The following is a 15,190-nucleotide window of genomic DNA, read 5'->3' on the forward strand; positions in this document are numbered from 1 at the left end:
CTAACCGGAACCCTTACCGTGCCCCTAGCAAACTCCCAGCTCCTGCCTGACAAGTTACTGCCTAAACCGTGACTTATTTTGGGAATCCCTGACGCATTTCTTTACCGTGCCTCATTTCAAAGCACACCATGCCGGCAGGGCTTGGAGGTGGTATGTGCTGGGAAACTGACCAACAGTTTAGTCAGACTGAGTCACTTCAAGGAGGGGAGTGGAGACAGCAGTGGGTGCCAGATGACACGGAGCTGTTGGCTTCCGTGTGCATTTTCTTTTGATAGTAGCCGTAGAGAAGTTGTCAGCCAGGCAGCCCTCAATGGGATTTTTCATTTAAGAAAAATCACTCTGCTCGTGCACTGATGGAGAAATGAACTACAAGAAGCAAGCCCTGAGGTCTGGAGACAGGAAGCTACTGAAACCAGCCAGGTGAGAGGCAATTACCGCCTAGACTCCGCTGGGGCGTGGGGAAGAGAATGGAGGGGTGACGGGCTCTGGGGGCTGATTAGATGCTGGAATGATGGGGGACGAGTCACCAGGGACTGAGGTGGCTGATTGGATGCTGGAGTGATAGGGAGGAGTTACTGTGGGCTGTGGTGACTGATTGGATGGTGGCACAAGGTGGGAGGAGTCATCATGGGCTGTGATGGCTGATTGGATGGTGGAGTGATGGGGGAGGAGTCCAGTCAGCCCCCAGTGTTCTGGCTTGAGCGTCTGAGTTATTGATTGAGTCCTTCTTGAGGATGGGGAACAGCGACCGGAACGGACCCTGTTATCTTCAGATTCACATCCTCCACGCCTGGCACATAGCAGGCCATCTGTAAAGGTACTGAGGTACTAAGTTGTCCTCTGGAGTGAGGCCACTGATACACTTTCTTTTGTTATGGCGGGAGAGTATCTGGTGCTCTGGCTGAGGAACTAAGGTCCCTACCAGCCCAAAAGGAGCCCCAGTGTAAATTAGAAAAAGGCAGTACCCAGAGAATGGGAGAAAATATTTGCAACTCATATAGTACACCTGATACAGGTGTACAATCCAGAATACACAAGGAACTCTTTTTTTTTTTTTTTGAGATGGAGTCTCACTCTGTCGTCCAGGCTGGAGTGGAGTGTCGTGATCTCTGCTCACTGCAAGCTCCGTCTCCCAGGTTCACACCATTCTCCTGCCTCAGTCTCCCAAGTCGCTGGGACTACAGGCGCCTGCACCACGTTTGGCTATTTTTTTTTTTTTTTGTATTTTTAGTAGAGACGGGGTTTCACCGTGTTAGCCAGGATGGTCTCGATCTCCTGACCTTGTGATCTGCCCGCCTCGGCCTCCCAAAGTGCTGGGATTACAGGCGTGAGCCACCGCGCCCAGCCTAAACAAGGAACTCTTACAACTCAACACACACACGAAAAAAAAACCCAACCAAAAAATGGGTACAGGACTTGAACAGACATTTCTCCAAAGATATACAGATGGCCAGCCACAATGAGGTACCACTTCACACTCACTAGGAGGGCTATAAGAAAATGGACAATAACAAATGTTGGCAAGGATGTGAAGACATTGGAGCCCTCAAACATTTCTAGATGGAATGTACCACAGTGCAGTTACTTTGGAAAACAGTTTGGCAAGTTCCTCAAAAAGTTAATCATGGGATTACCATATGATCCAACAAGACCATCCCCTGGTATATACCCAGAAAAATGGAAAACATCTGTTCACACAAAAACTTGTACAAGAATGTTCATAGCTGAATTTTTTTTTTTTTTTTTTTTTTTTTTTTTTTTGAGTGCAGTGGCATGATCACAGCTCACTGCAGCCTCCATCTCCCAGGCTCAAGCAATCCTCCCACCTCGGCCTCCCAAGTAGCTGGGACTACAAGTGTACACCACCATGTCCGCCCAAATTTCTCATTTTTTATAGAGACAGGGTTTTGCCATGTTGCCCAAGCTGGTGTCAAACTCCTGGGCTCAAACAATCCTCCCACCTCAGCCTCCCAAAGTGCTGGGATTCCAGATGTGAGCCACTGTGCCTAGCCATAGCTGCATTATTCTTTTTTTTTTTTTTTTTAGGACAGAATTTTGCTCTTGTTGCCCAGGCTAGAGTGCAATGGTGCGATCTCAGCTCACTGCAGCCTCTGCCTCCCAGGTTCAAGTGATTCTCCTGCCTCAGCCTCCCAAGTAGCTGGGATTACAGGCATGCGCCACCATGCCCGGCTAATTTTGTATTTTTAGTAGAGACGAGGTTTCACCATGTTGGCCAGGCTGGTTTCGAACCCCTGACTTCAGGTGATCCACCTGCCTCAGCTTCCCAGAATGCTGGGATTACAGGCACGAGCCGCCCGCCTTTTTTTTTTTTTTTTTTTTTTTTTTTTTTTTTTTTTTTTTTTTGAGGTGGAATCTTGCTCTGCTACCCAGGCTGGAGTGCAGTGGTGCAATCTCAGCTCACTGCGACCTCCACCTCCCAGGTTCAAGCAATTCTCCTGCCTCAGCTTCCCGAGTAGCTGGGATTACAGGCGCCTGCCACCACGCCCAGCTAATTTTTATATATTTAGTAGAGACAAGGTTTCACCATGTTGGCAAAGCTGATCTAGAACTCCTGACCTCAGGTGATCCGCCCACCTCAGCCTCCCAAAGTGCTGGGATTTCAGGCGTGAGCCACCATGACCCGCCTGTTCTTAACAGCCAGTCGATATAACCCATATGTCCATCAACTCATGAAGGGATACACAAATTGTGGAATATTCACACAATGCGATATTATTGAGCCATAAAAAGGAATGAAGTACAGACACATACCACAACATGAGTAAAACTTGAAAAGTTTTAATGCCAAATGAAAGAAGACAGTCACAGAAGACAGCAAATTATAGAACTCCATTCATATGAAAGTTCAGATTCATGGTCGCCAAGAGGGGGGAATTAGGAGTTATGGAGTTGTTTTTTGGGATGATGGAAATGTTCCGAAAACTGATAGTGGTGATGGTTGCACAACATTGTGACTATACTAAAAGCACTGAACTTTATACTTTAAAGTGGTTTAAATGGTAGATTCTATGTTATGTGAATTTTAGCTCATAAAAAAATTTGTTTTAAAGAAAAGAAAAAGGAAGCATTCCTTCTGGGCAGGTGCAGCCTTGCAGGCACATGGCTTAGTAAACAAAGGGCAGTCCGGATTTCAGTCCCTTTTGGCCTAGTGCCCATGTACAGTGAACGACCCGCGCAGCTGTTCTTAGCTGCCCTGCGATGGGACATAAAAGCTTCTGCCAACAGTTGGACCTCTATCCACCCCATCTGACAGAGAGAAGTAGTGAAGATTGAATGCATTTGCTAAGGCTGGATGAAGTCCCGCCCCTCCCCCAAGGAGAACTAAATCACAGGAATGATTTTCACCCAAGAAGCAAAATAAGCGCCTTCCTCCCTCCTTAGGCATGGCAGTTGACTTTGGCCCCAATACCAAGACCTCTCATTCTGCACACACCCTCCAGCTGCAATTCCACCTAACACACCAAGGCTCTTCCACACACCCAGGCTTTCTCATTCTTTCCACTCCAGCTATGTTCACCTCTTTGCCCTCGTACACCCTGGGAGCCCCTAGGGACTCACTCTGTTTCCTCTCAAACCCTCCCAGGCACCATCCTCTCCCCGAAGCCACTTCCCCATTCTCAGAACTCTGCTCCCGGGTGACCTCTTCCTGGAACCTCCCTCAGAGGAGCCCTGCCTACCTCCTGTCATACCCTTAGCACTTGTAAAACACCCAGTTACTGGGTTTTACCTGAACTCTGCCACTTCTAGGCTGCTTGGCTCTGCAAGAATCACACAACTTCCCTGACCTCAGTGTCCCCATCTGTAAAGTGTACAGGGCCACGCTTACCTGCCAGGTGTGATTCCATGGAATTAGGGATGTGTAAGGCTTTGTAAGTGCAAAGTGCCAAGCCCTTAAGATGGGTTGTTGCTTTTCATTATTACTGTACAGGCCTGTGTGTGTTTCTGTGCAGAGAAATACCACACATTATGCATAAGCATCTGAACTTTCTCCCCTTGATTAAGCAGGTGCTCAAGGGCAGGGAAGGTGTTTGTTGCCTTTGGAGTGTACCCTCTGTCATCCCAAGCTATGAGGCCCAAGTAGAAGCCAGAATCCAAAATTCCTCTCCCCATCCTGGGATCCCAGGGCCATATTTTGCCTAGAGTCATAGGTTTTTGAGCTTCTGTCTCTCAGATCTGACCATAAAATCCTTAAGGTCAGGGACTCTGCAGGGAAGAGACTTCACTCATTCTGAACCTCAGTTTCTTTGTCTGTAAAATGGGGATAATAAACTTACCTATCTCACAGCATTACTGGAAGGGTTAAATGAAAAATCACACACTATGCTCCCAATAAACATCAGTAATGAATACAAGGGTGATGTATTTATTATCTGTTGCTGCATAATGAATCACCCCAACATGTAGTGGCTTAAAACAACAATAATAATTTATTGTCTTTTATAATTTGGGGGGTCAGGATTTCAGGAGCAGCTTAGCTGGGCAGTTTTAGCCTGCTATCTCTCATGAGGCTGGGGCTTCAGTCATCTGAAGGCTTGACTTGGCTGGAGGATCCACTTCCAATTGGTTCACTCACATGTCCCACGTTGATGCTGGCTGTTGGTGGGAGGCATTGGTTCTCCTTCAAAAGAGCCTCTCCACAGAGCTTCTTGAGTGTCCTCACAACATGGCAGCTGGCTTCCCCCAGTAGGTGATAAAAGAGACCAAAGTGGAAGCCACACTATCTTTCATGATCTAGATTCAGAAGTCACATACTGTCACTTCTGCAGTATTCTATTGGTCATGGAAATCAGCCCTAATTCAGTGTGGGTTACCCAAGAACATGAATACCAGAAAGTGTCAGGGCCATCCTGGACACAAGCTATCCTAGATGATGCTATGTACATTCTTCATGTGTGATCACGTGTAGGGCAACTAGAAAGTGACATAGCCAAGATTTGAATTCATGTCTGCCTAGCTCCTGTTCCCAGCTCTTAACACTGCCCTGTGTTGGCACCCACTATCTTCATGCAAACAAAATCTTACTCTTTCGACAAGCCTTGTCTGAGCACCAACTGTACTAGATATGGGTAATGCCCTCTGCCCTCAAGGACCCCTTGGTCTACAAGGTATGTGGGTAGCAGAGCTAGACCAGGTCCCAAGTTCCCTGGCTTCTAGTTCACTGCTCTTTCTACCCTGGCATATGCACCAGAGGGAAAATCACCAAAGACTGGCAGCCCCTTTGGCAGAAAAGTGTGGAAGAGAATTACAGAAAATGAACTGATCTTAGAGGCAGGAGTCCTGGAGCCTAGGTCTGTCTCTGACATTGATTTGTAGGACACCTTTGACAAGTCCCTTCTCTTCTCTGGGCCCAGCTGCCTTATTTGCAGAATTGCCTAAGGACCTTGCCTATGCAGATAGTTCATTCAATTACCATTTATTGAGGACCTACTCTGGGCCAGTTACTGCTCTAAGTGCTGGGGGTACAGTGAGGAACAAGACAGAAACCCTGTGTTTGAGTCACTCACATTCAAATGGAGGCTTAGACACAATAAATAAGTAAACAAAGAAAAAAGACAATCAGAGATAGCAATGAGGACTAAGAAGGCCAAGTGATAAGCAGGAGCACTACCCTTACCCAGGAAAGTCTTCTCCAACGAGCCACAAGTGAACAAAGACTGAATGATGAAGCCAGGCACAGTGGCTCATGCCTGTAATTCCAGCATTTTGGGAGGCCAAGACAGGCAGATCACGAGGTCAGGAGTTCAAGACCAGCTTGGCCAACACAGTGAAACCCTGTCTCTACCAAAAATACAAAAAATTAGCTGGGTATGGTGGCAGGTGCCTGTAATCCCAGCTACCTGGGAGGCTGAGGCAGGAGAATTGCTTGTACCAGGTAGGTGGAGGTTGCAGTGTGCCAAGATCACGCCACTGCACTCCAGCCTGGGCAACAGAGCAAGACTCTGTTTTGGAAAAAAAAAAAAGATTGAATGAAGATGAGGTGTCCGTGGCAAGATCTGAGGGATGAGTGTCCCAGGCATAGAGAACAGCGAGTGCAAAGGCCCCAAGACAGGACAAAAGCTTGCTGTGTTTGCAGGGCTGCAAAGAGCTGGAGGACAGTGGGCCCAGGGAACAGTGAAAGGAGGTGAGGACAGAGGGGACGCAGGGGTCAGATGATGTGAAGCCTTGTAGGCCAAAGGGAGGTGTGTGGAGTTGCTTCTAAGTGAGGTGTTTCTAAGTGGGGTGCTTCTAAGTTGCTTCTAAGTGGGGTGAGAAGCCTCTGGAGTGTTTTCAGTAAGAGTGATCTGATGTGTGTCCACAGAGCCCTCAACCTGCTGTGTGGAGAGTGGGCTGCAGAAGGCAAGGGTCTTGGTTCTTTTTGGTCAAGACCTCCAGATGTCCCAGCCTGAGAAGGCTTGTATGACTTGGGGCAGGAGAAGGGAGGGACATTACCACCCTGTATTACTGGGACAGTTCACCAGTCCCTGAGCTCACCATCTATCCAACTCCTGAGCAAGCTGATGGGAAAAACAACATGGAGCTCTGACCCTGGAAGCGATTCCTTAAATTCCCCACGAAGTTTTCCCAAACATCCCTGGAACTTCCAGATGCCTATTCTAGTCCGCAGGTTCATTGGTTGGGTTAATCCAAACTCACCCTGGCATTCCAGGCCTGCCTGGTCTAACCCCTCCAGTCTCCCTTGTAGAGGAGTAGATGAATGGTGACCCCTGGTCTGACCCCTGCAGATGAGTCTGCCTGGTAGGCTCATCTCCCCCACATTCTCCAGTGTGGTCAGGCCAACCTGACTACCCACCATCCCCTGAGTGTTTCCTTTTCTTTCCTGCCTCCAAGGGTTTGCTCGTGCTGTTCTCTCCTCCTGAAACACATCCTCCCCCTTCAAGCCAGATCTTTTGTAGGTATCTTCAAGCTCCATCCCAAAATGCATGTCCTCCATGAAAAGACATTTTTCAAAAGATATACAAGTGGCCAAAAAACATATAAAAAAATGCTTAACATCACTAATCATCAGAGAAATGCAAATTGAAACTATAATGAGATGTCATCTTACACCAGTCAGAATGGCTATTGCTAAAAAGTCAAAAACCAACAGATGATGGTGGGGATGCAGAAAAAGGGGACCACTTACACAGTGTTGGTGGGAATGTAAATCAGTACAACCTCTATGGAAACCAGTACGGAGATTTCTCAAAGAACTAAAAATAGAACTACCCTTTGATCCAGCAATCTCACTACTGAGTATCTACTCAGAGGAAAATAAATTGTTGTATCAAAAAGACACCTGCACGCATATGTTTATTGCAGCACTATTCACAACAACAAAATCATAGAATCAAACTAAGTGTCCATCAATGGAAAATTGGTCTAAAAATGTGATATGTATATGTGTGTGTGTGAGTATATATATATGTCTATATGTGTATATAGACATATATAGATGTCTATATGTCTATATACACATATAGACATATATATACACACACACACACATGCCACACACATACATACACATCATGGAATACTACTCAGCCATGGCAAAGAATAAAATCGTGTCTTTTGCAGCAACTTCAAGCTGGAACCAGAAGCCATTATCACATGTCCTACAGCCCAGAGATGGGGTCATCACCACTTTGGCTACATAGCCTGAGAACAGGGAGGAGCAGGTCTTCCTGGGACAAACACAGTTCTGACTAAAGCAAAAGCAGAAGCAGGAGCCAAACAGAGAAAAACAACATCTGGCCAACCACGACAACACTTATAAATGTAGCTCTTCCTGAATTGCTTGAACCCAGGAGGCAGAGGTTGCAGTGAGCCGAGATCACGCCACTGCACTCCAGCCTGGGTGACAGAGTGAGAGTCCATCCCAAAAAATATATAATAAATAAATAAATAAATGTAGCTCTTCCTATCTTTTTCTCAGTAAATAGCTCCACCTTGCCATGAAAGGCAAGAACCCATGAGTTTCCTTAACGATTTCCTCTCCTGTCCCGCTATACTGCTGGTTACCAAAGTCTTCCTCCAAGTATCTCTGGAAGCTCTTCTCCCAGCCCCAATCCCCATGGCCGCTGCGCTAGTTCAGGCCACATGCCCCATCTGTGGATTACTGCAACCACCTCTAAACTGCCTTCCTCCCTTCCTCCAGAGTGGCCTCCTTAAAGTCCAACTCCAATCACAACTCTGTGGGGCCTCCCTTGGGCCTCCCTTTGGCTTGTGAGGCTGTCAGATCTGACTCCCATTGACATCTGTGGCTTCGTCGTTTGTCCCTTCCCCACACCCTCCTTCTCTCAGTCAACTTCTCTTGGGATGCTATGAGTGCCCTTGCATGCTGTTCCTTGAGCCTGGAATGCCCTTAGCCTTCTCTTTGCTTGACTTTCAGTACAGGTCCTTCAATGTTTAGCTGTCACCTCCCACAAGAAACCCTCCTTGAGTGTCTCTCTGTCCCTACTGCACCCCACACACAGTGTGTCTAATGCCTTTTCCAGGCTCTCATAGTAGGGCTGCCTGCTTGCCTCTATATCTCATCTAAGGTGAGATATTGTTTTTGAAATGTTTGCCTCTGTGTTTTTTTAAGGAAAATGAGATTTTTTAAATTGAGGGACAATTTGCATATGGTAAAATGTACAAATATTAAATGTAAAGTTCAATGAATTTTTGCCTGTCTATACATCTGTGTAACCATCCCAAAGATCAAAGTATAGAATTTTTCCAGAACTCCCTTCTCAGTCAGTAACAGTACCCCTCCTTCTCCTCCAGAGGTAACCACTTCTAAAATCATAGATCAATTTTACTAATTATTTAGATAACTCTTCATATGAATAGAATGATATGTTTACTTTTTTGTGTTTATAATTATCAAAGTAGTGATTTTTACTTTCTTTCATGTTGTTGTAGGCAGTAATAGTTCATCTACCTCACTGCTGTAGAGTATCCCACAGTATGAATTTATTCAGGCTTCTATTGGTGAATATTTAGGTTGTTTCCAGTTTGGGCTATTATCAACAATGCTGTTCTGATTTATGTACAGTCTTTTGTGGGTATATATTTTCATTGCTCTTGGAGACGTGACTCAGAGTGGAATTTCTGGATCATAGGGTAGATTTATGTTTATTAAAGTTGCCAAGGAGTTTTCCAAGGGATCGGTATCATTTTGCATTCCCATCAGTCACGTATGAGTCCCAGTGGCTCCACATCCTGTCCTACACTTAATGTTGTCAGTCTTTCATATTTCATCCATTCTGGAGGAGACATGGAAGGAGGTCATTGGGGTTAATTTTCATTCTTGATGATTTCTGTTACCCAGGAGACTTACCTCCCCCTATTTTAGGCTATTGTCTTGAGGCTACTGTCCTTTTCTGGCTTTGTAGGAAAAGAAAAACCAGAGTCTTTTCCAGGCTTTTGAGTTTCAAAAGTCTAGCATCTCAGGGGCAACAAGAAAAGGATCTTGTGCATTGATGAGATGGTCCCTATGGGGAAATGCAAGGGATTTAGGAGCAAGGCTCTGCCCCACTGAAACTAAAGAAGTGTTTCCAGGCAAGAATGAGGGAGACAGCTGGAGCAGCCACAAGGGATGGGGGTAGGGTGCAGGTCCCTGAGGTAGGAGGCACTTGAACCTGCTCCTTCTCTAGGCATGGTCCTGAGCTTGGAGACAGACACCAGAATTCCCAAAGGAGTTTGAAAAAATTAAATGTAGAAAGCACCTCAGCACTTCCTAGGCAGACACTCTAGAGGAGAAATGAATGGGTGTTTGGGGGTGGGCAGAAGAACCTCATATGTCTACCAGAATTCTCTGTGTCCTGGCAGCCATGGCAGCTGAGCAAAAGTTTCTGTGCACTTGAAAGGGGCTCTGGAAGAAGCTAAGAGAGGGAATGAGACTTAAGAACAAGGGACAACTCAGCAGTGACCTGTGTGGATGGGTGGCCCCTCCTCAGATAGGAATGAAGATGTCTCAACAAATGTCAGTGTGGATAAGTGATGATAAACCCCAAAGAAGTAGGAAAAACTTGACTTGCCAAAGGTTAAGGTTTCCTCGCGTGTGATGGAAGATCTTAGCAGAGACTGAGTTCACTTACCAGGAAAGTTACCGTTCTCACTCACCTGAGTTTGCAGACTGAAATTGGACCACAGTCCCACTTTTCACACTGTACTATGCTTATTTGTTTTCCTTTTCTCTTCTTGAGACTCAAGGGCAGGGATAAGGTCTGATTCTTCCTGGAATCGGCAACCTCCTGACCCAGGGCCTGCCACAGAGTAGGGACTTGATGAAGATTTGTTAAATATTGTTTGTAAGCCCCTTAAAGAAAGGGAGAGAAAGAACCACATGGTTGAGCACCCACTACATCTAGAGTCCTGTACTTTTTAATACACATTGGCTGCTCTATGAGATAGGACTATGAACATCCCACTTTATAGATAAGCACATGACAGTCAGTATTTACTCATTTACTAAGCACCCACGATATGCCATGAAGAGGGCAAGGATCTGCCCTCAAGATATTCCAGTTGAGGAGAAAGATATCCAAATAAGCTACCTCAGCTATGATATGAGGTCAATACTAAAACAACGATGTGACAAGACTGTGATCCCATTCCAGTAGGTGTAGAAAAAAAAAGACTATGGTTTGCCTCTTAATAACCGTTCTCTCAATATCATTGTTCTAGGCACTTTACATGTATTAACTCATAAGACCCTCACTACACCCAGATGAAGCTGATACTATTATTATCCCCATTTTACAGATGGAGAAACTGATGTGTAGAGTGGTGAAGTGACTTTCTAAATATCATGATGGACTTTAGGCCCAGGCTGTTTGATTCTAATGCCCATGTTCCTCATTCCAGCCCTGTTTCCACACTCCCTGCCTGGTCCACTCTGTTTGAAACTCTCTTCTGGCTGGGTGTGGTGGCTCACGCCTGTAATCCCAGCACTTTGAGAGGCCAAGGTGGGTGGATCACGAAGTCAAGTGATCAAGACCATCCTGGCCAACATGGTGAAATTCTGTCTCTACTAAAAATACAAAAATTAGCTGGGCATGGTGGTGCACACCTGTAGTCCCAGCTACTCAAGAGGCTGAGGCAGGAGAAACGCTTGAACCCAGGAGGCGGAGGTTGCAGTGAGCTGAGATTGTGCCACTGCACTCCGGCCTAGCAACAGAGTGAGACTCTGTCAAAAAAAAAAAAAAAGAAAAGAAAAGAAAAGAAAAGAAACTCTTCCTTCTCAATCCTGCCCATCTCATTGATTAACTCTTCACAACCTTCACATCACCTCTGACTTCCTCAATGCCCAAGAGTGGGAGATATTCACTCCTCCCTACCTTCACCACTGTTCCCATAGCATTTTATTTTTAGGATTCATGTAAGTTAGGATCAGGTTTATCTGCATGTAAGAGAATATCCAAAACACCAGTAACATATGCAAGATAGAAGTGTCTTTATCATGTAAAAAAAAAGTATGGAAATAGACAACCCAGGGCTAATATAGCAGCTCCATGGTGTCAGCGACTGAGGTTATTTCATATTGCTGCTCCATCATCCCAGTACATGGTTCCTTTCCAAGGTGACACGAATGTGACTCAAAATGGCTACCGAAGCTCCAGGCATTACATCTACGTTCCAAGCAGCAGAAAAAAAGAAAGAAGAGTTTCCTTGTTCCGTTTAAAGAGATTTCCCAGAAATCATCACAACACTTCCCCTCAGATCTCCTTGGCCAGAATTTGGTCACGTGGCTGCACCTTGCTACAAGGGAGGCTGGGAAATATAATATTTTAGTTGGATATTGAGAGAATAGTTATTAAGAGACAAACCACAGTCTTTTTTTTTTTTTTTTTTTTGCTACACCAGCTGGAATGGGATCACAGTCTTGTCACATCATTATTTTAGCACTGATCTCATATCATAGCTGAGGTAGCTTATTTGAATCTCTTTCTCCTCAACTGGAATATCTTGAGGGCAGATGCTTGTCCTCTTCATCCTCATATCCCAAAGGCTAGCACAAGTTGTAGACACTTGAGATAGAGTGACTAGGTGTTATGTTGCTTTGCATGCTCTGTGGTCAATAGCACGGTTCTCTGCCCACAGCAGCCCTCCGCAAATTGTTCAACTGAAATAAATTTAAATGTTCTTGACCTCAGTTTCCCCATTTGTAACACAGGTATAAATGGCCACAAAGGTCAACCCAGTTTGGGTATTCTTAGTATCTATTATATAAAATTTGCAATCTATAGATATATATTTTTAAAAACCAGCCAGAGATAGCCACTGTGTATAGCTTTTGCTCTTTCTCTATTTCTTCTGCATAAACACATATACATGCTTTGCATATAAATAGAAGCCCACTGTACATACCTTTTTATAATCAGCCATTTTCACTTAATAACACAGGAAGAGACTTTTGCTTTTGCCTATGAAAAAACTAGCTTGTGAAGATCAATCTTCTTCATAAACAATTAGAAAACCTGGGTAGAATTGTTCAAAGAAAATAAAAATCTGTTAGAAGGCACGAAAGAGCTATCCAGGAAGCCAGAACTTGAGGGATCAAGATCTCAGGGTGAAGAGAAATGCATGGAGCAGGGGCCTGACATTCTATGTGCTCTTTTCCATGAATTTGCCAATTCATAAAGAGCTAAACGGAGAGACTGAGAAGCTGAGAAGAAACCAAATGCTAAGAAGCAGAGAAGCTGAGCAGAACTTTCAGCAGTCTCACAGGACCGCAAAGACAAACAGAATTTATGCTGAACACATTTCTGAGCCATTACATGTTCTCCTACAGCGTATATGAACGTTCACTAAAGCTCAAAGACTGTATCCATACAGAGAATTCCTGGAAAGAACTCCAGAAATAATGAAACCAAACATCTAGCAATAGAAACCCAGAGACACTGAGTGACTTGCCTAGGACCACAGAGCCAATTGGTCCAGCCTCCTGGTCCAGTCTCCTGATCTAGCCTTCATTCACTGCAGTGCTCTGCAGCTGTGGCTTCTGCTCCCAGCATTCACCTCCCCATTCCTCCCCACACATCCTTGCCAGAGAGAAAGATCAACTTAATTTCACTTCTCATTGTGATCTTTTAATAAATGAAAGTGCCTTTCTGAAAGGAAATCAAACACAAATCCTTTTATAAAAATTACTGGTCATTTTTTCTAATTGCCAAAGTAATACAAATTTGCTAAAGAAATGTTAGAAAATACAGATAAGTAAAAGCAAGTGGAAACCACAGCTCTGGAGCTGAATTAGGGCCAAGTTGAAAATGGTCCATTTTGATCACTCTAAATAACATGCTGGCCCCTTGGCCACTTTGGTCCTGAAGGATGCACTTTGACTCTCACAAAGTAAGCAGGAAACAAATCAAGAGAAGGGCCATCCTGCCCACTTGGGGCGGCTGCATGAGAAAGAGCCATTTGGATTTCTCAGCACCCAGAGGGTGCGGTCCCCAGAGGAGACGGCTGACTCCATGATGCGATGGGTGGGGAGCTGGACCGGGCTCCCTGCCCGGACATCTCCGTCCACAGCTTGTTGCACAGCCTGGGAGCCCAACGTAGTGACACTCATTTCCTCTGGACCTTAAGGGCTTTGTGATTTTCCCATCTCCTCTGTGCAAATGCAAAGATGACTCCCTTGGTTAGTGGAGGATTTAAAGTTATCAGTGAAGACTTTAACTGGAACTTGTTTCAGAGTTGGGGGACATGGGTTCTGTGGCTAATTAACTGAACAACTTGGGCAAGTAACTTCCTCTCCCCGGGCCTTCCTCATTTCCCCATGTGAACAAGGAAGCAGTTGGGCTGGATTTGGTTAGCCACGATTTCTGTTTCCTAGAGGAGGGAAGAAGGAAGGGGATTTGGTTACCGAGCATCTACCAGAGCCAAGCACCATGCTGAGCACTTTGCCTGCATGAGCTTATCTAATCCTGACAACAGCACTGTGAGGGAGAGGACATCTGTGTTCTTGCCTCTCCAGGACCCGTTATCCTGCTAATAGCACCTCGATTTTCTTTTAAGGAACCATCTCTCACCCACTCCTAGTTCCAGTGGCCTACAGTGGGCTGACTCTACCCCTTGACTTCAGATACAGGCATGTGACTCAGGCTTAGCCAACCAAAACAACTGTAACGGTTTCAGGACTGGGCATGTGATCCAGGCCAAGCCAATTGGAGTCAACCCTGGGATTTTTGCTGGAAATATTTGGAAAGACGTGATCTCTTTGCCTTGAGGTTGTTTAGCCATTTCCACCTCCCTACAGAAAGAGCCAGCCTGCTACTAAAAGTGGCACATATGTATAAAATAAAGCTGACAGAAAAGAAAACAGAGTCAAGACAGAGGGAGACAGATTTATGACAATTACCTTTGAGCCTCCGAAGCATCTGAATCCAGGCCTACTTCCTAAACGTTTTCATTCAAGAACACTTTATAGCCAAAGCCATTTATAATTGGGTTTAAGTTACCTGCAATCAAAAGAAACATCATGAAAATTCCTTTTTTGGGGGGGGGGGGGTGGGTACAGGGTCTTGGTCTGTGGTCCAGGCTGAAATGAAGTGTTCAATCATAGCTCACTGCAGCCTTGATCCCCTGGGCTCAAGCAATCCTCCCTCCTGAGCCTCCTGAGTAGCTGGGACTACAGGCACACACCGCCATGCCCAGCTAATTTATTTATTTTTTGTAGAGACAAGGTCTCCTCCCCGTGTTTCCCAGGCTAGTCTCAAACTCCTGAGCTCAAGTGATCCTCCCACCTTGGCCTCCCCAATCCTACCTGGGGATTACAGGGGCGAGCCACCATGCCCAGCCCATCACTAAAATTCTGGGTGTGACATAGGCATTACTATTCTTATTTTACATACAGATGAGGAAACTGAGGCTCAGAGAAGCAAAGTAAACACAGAGCTAGTAAGTGGCAGAGCAGGTATTTTTAATCTACTTATTTCTTCTCATTGCCTTCAGTCTCTACTCAGGCATTGAGGTTGTCCCTTTTTTCTGCTTCTTCCACAAAGCACAGAAGTAGGAGTGGGGCTGTGGGTCCAGACTGCTCCAGGCTCCAGATCTGGCTCAGCTGCTTCCCACCTGTCTGATCTTGGGAAGACTTACTAGCTGTGTACTCTGAACAAACTCCTTCATCTCTTTGTTTTCTCATTTGCAAAACGGGATGACAACAGTACCTACCTCATGGGATTGTGAGGAATCGGTGCAT

General features: G+C 45.4%; 1 protein-coding gene and 1 long non-coding RNA gene across 2 annotated transcripts in view; one reads left to right on the plus strand and one right to left on the minus strand.

Annotated features, from left to right (window-relative positions):
- Positions 1-257: 257 nt before the first annotated feature.
- The window catches only part of HRH1 (histamine receptor H1), a 125,838-nt gene continuing 110,905 nt past the window's right edge, over positions 258-15,190 (plus strand). Inside the window, exon 1 of the mRNA XM_016940006.3 lies at positions 258-420. The gene's annotated coding sequence lies outside the window, so the exon portion shown is untranslated. The remainder of the gene's footprint in view (positions 421-15,190) is intronic.
- LOC104005457 (uncharacterized) lies at positions 7,860-14,447 on the minus strand. The gene is made up of 4 exons (XR_678804.3): positions 14,351-14,447; positions 12,358-12,467; positions 10,111-10,306; positions 7,860-9,251 (listed from the first exon to the last, which is right to left on the minus strand). It is a non-coding gene; the product is annotated as an uncharacterized LOC104005457 (long non-coding RNA).

The sequence above is a fragment of the Pan troglodytes genome, chromosome 2 (assembly GCF_028858775.2).
Source record: "Pan troglodytes isolate AG18354 chromosome 2, NHGRI_mPanTro3-v2.0_pri, whole genome shotgun sequence".
Lineage (NCBI taxonomy): Eukaryota > Metazoa > Chordata > Mammalia > Primates > Hominidae > Pan > Pan troglodytes.